Source organism: Triticum urartu, chromosome 3 (genome assembly GCF_003073215.2).
Source record: "Triticum urartu cultivar G1812 chromosome 3, Tu2.1, whole genome shotgun sequence".
NCBI lineage: Eukaryota > Viridiplantae > Streptophyta > Magnoliopsida > Poales > Poaceae > Triticum > Triticum urartu.
The window spans coordinates 408,985,741-408,989,020 of NC_053024.1; positions in this window are offsets into that span (position 1 = coordinate 408,985,741).

Consider the following 3,280-nt stretch of genomic DNA (forward strand, 5'->3'; position numbering starts at 1 on the left):
CGGCCCCCTCTCTCTCTTTTCCCCCTCCGCGAATCCTATTCCAACTAGGATTGGGGGGGAATCCTACTCCCAGAGGGAGTAGGACTCTCCTGGCGCGCCACACCTTGGCCGGCCAGCCTCCCCCCCTCTAGTCCTTTATATACTGAGGCAGAGGCACCCTAGAACACACAAGTTGATCCATGTGATCTATTCCTTAGCCGTGTGCGGTGCCCCCAGCCACCATATTCCTCAATAATACTGTAGCGGAGTTTAGGCGAAGCCCTGCTGCTGTAGTGCATCAAGATCGTCACCACGCCGTCGTGCTGATGGAACTCTTCCCCGACACTTTGCTGGATCGGAGTCCGGGGATCGTCATCGAGCTGAACGTGTGCTCGAACTCGGAGGTGCCGTAGTTTCGGTGCTTGATCGGTTGGATCGTGAAGACGTACGACTACTTCCTCTACGTTGTGTCAACGCTTCCGCAGTCGGTCTGCGAGGGTACGTAGACAACACTCTCCCCTCTCGTTGCTTTGCATCACCATGATCTTGCGTGTGCGTAGGAAAATTTTGAAATTACTACGAAACCCAACAGATAACCCATACGGAGATCAAGCTTGGAGAATACTTGGGCACCTTTGAGTTGTTTGAACAGCTCGTTGATGTTGGGAAGTGGGTATTTGTTCTTGATGGTCTTCTTGTTCAATGGACGGTCGTCAACACAAAGTCGGTCCGTTCCATCGTTCTTCTTCACAAAAAGAACACCACAACCCCACGGAGAAGAACTAGGCCGGATGAGACCCATTCTCTCTTGAATATCGAGTTGCTTCTTCAGCTCCTTCAACTCTTCAGGTCCGAGCTTGTAAGGACGCTTGCACACAGGTTCCGTGCCGGGCTCAAGATCAATGATGAATTCAACTGGCCGGTGCGGAGGCATTCCTGGGAGCTCTTCTGGAAAGACGTCTTGATATTCGCAAACGACTGGAATCTGCGAGATAGCATCCAGTTCACCCTTTTCATTGAGAGAAAACAGACGGATGGTATCATCACGAGCGGCAAAGACAATTACATCCTCAGACGAATGAGTCAATTGAATCTGCCTGGCTGCACAGTCAAGATGTGCCTTGTGCTTAGAAAGCCAATCCATTCCGAGAATAAGATCAATATCCGAGTTACCAAGAACCACCGGAGAAGAAAGAAACTTGTAATCGCCCAACGTGATAGAGATATCGGGAGCAACCAAACTAGAAGTCAAAAGCTTGCCGGGAGAAACAACTTGCATGACTTTGGGCAAGATCTCAGTATCAACATTGTGCTTCGATGCAAAAGGGCATGACAAGAAAGAATGCGATGCACCAGTATCAAAAAGTACTTTTGCAGGAACATCGTTAACAGGAAGGTTACCCATGATGACATATGACGAGTCCTCTGCCTGAGCTACATTCATCAAGTTGACCTTGGCGTGCTTGGGGTTATGCTTGACCACAGCTGTACTTGCCGATATCACAGGAGGAGGAGGAAGGCGCCTCTGATTGAGACACTTGTTGGCATAGTGACCCTTATGTTGGCACTTGTTGCACGTGACCTCTGAAAGCGGACGGTGATACGGAGCACTCGATCTTGGAGCTTGAGACGAAGTCTTGTTCTGAAAGCCAGGGTTGGGTTGGTGGGAAGATCCACTGCCACCTTTGCTCTTCTACTGATATGGCTGACGGAACGGAGGAGGAGGAAGCCAATACTTCTGCTGCTTGGCCACTTGAGTAGAGGGAGAAGGAGTAGCATCTCTGACTCGCTTCTTGGAAGCATCACACCTCAGTTGAGCAGCCTCTTGCTTCAATGCCATGTTGTAGAACTCATCGTACCTCAAGGGCTCAAAGAGAACAAGAGCTAGCTGAATCTCTTCTCTGCACCCCTGAACTGGTATATCATGCTCTTCTCATCAGGGACGTCCTGCTTAGCAAAGTGGGCGAGCTTCTGAAACAACTTGTTGTAGTCATAGACAGGCAAAGAGCCTTGCTTTAGGTTGCGGAATTCCTCACGCTTGCTTTCAACCACGCTCTGAGGGATATGGTGAGCTCTGAAATCTTGACGGAATTCATCCCAAGTGATCACACGTCCACCTCTGGAGTCCTTGTACTGCTGGAACCATTCTGCAGCTTGATCTTTGAGTTGGAAGGAAGCGAACTTGACGAAGTCCTCAGGCCTGACGTTACTGCACTCGAAATGCTTACACAGATCCACTAGCCAATCGTCAGCATCGGTTGCCTCAACACAATTGCTGAAAGTCTTCGGCCCGTTAGCAAGGAACTAGTTGAGTGTAGCAACGTGATTCTGATTGTTGCCTTGGTTCCCTTGGTTGCCTTGCTTGCGCTCTTGAAGAATTTGCATGATCAACTATGTGTTTGCATTAGTTGCGGCCATCACAGCTTGCCATGCCTCCGGAGGAGGTGGAGGTGGTGGCGGATCTTGATTCTGATTCTGATTGGGGCTCTTAGTGGGAGCCATCCTGAAGAGGTTGACCACCGTTAGCACATAGACAGATAAAATGAAGCTGAATCCAATGGAATGAAAATTGCAACATATAGTCTTCACACATCCGAACAAAAGAACGAATGCATTCCTCTTGAAATGGTCACATATCCATAAATTGAGAAGCCACGTAGAATTAGGTAGAGAAATAAATCAACAAGGTACGGATCAAGAACGAATACTCGGTAAGAAATCCCAATCTCAAACCAAATATCCATGGAAGAAGAACTAGAGCTACAAGAATTCCCACCTATGAAACTCCCGAACCTTTCCGGTTATGCAATCAGGTGTTGGGGATACAGGGGAAGCATAATATCTCACCCAAATCTAGAAAATCCTACATCTAGTTGTATCCATCCTTCAACACATAACCGAGAAAAACTTCGGAAACCATCTACCTCACCCTTCGAAAAGCATCCGTTATACAAGTTATGGCGATACTCCCGAACTCCCGCCCCAGTACTGGGTGGCGTCGAGATTATCTCACCAACGAACTGCATAAAAGAGATTTTCGATGTCGGCGTACTAAACTCAGGTATTCCAGAACTGCAACGATAAAATTATGACGACAACACCTCAGAGCTCAACTCCCCGGGACACTTCCACAAAACCCCTGACAGGAAGCACCAAGACAATGTTCTTGTCATAAAACCATCGGAACGATTCCAAGATACCCGCATGATCCTAATTTTTTTAGTGAAATTTGAGAGGAGAAGAGTCAAAACTCTACGTCAGGATGCCTTAGCAGAGCGATGAGGAGACTGGGAAGTAAAAA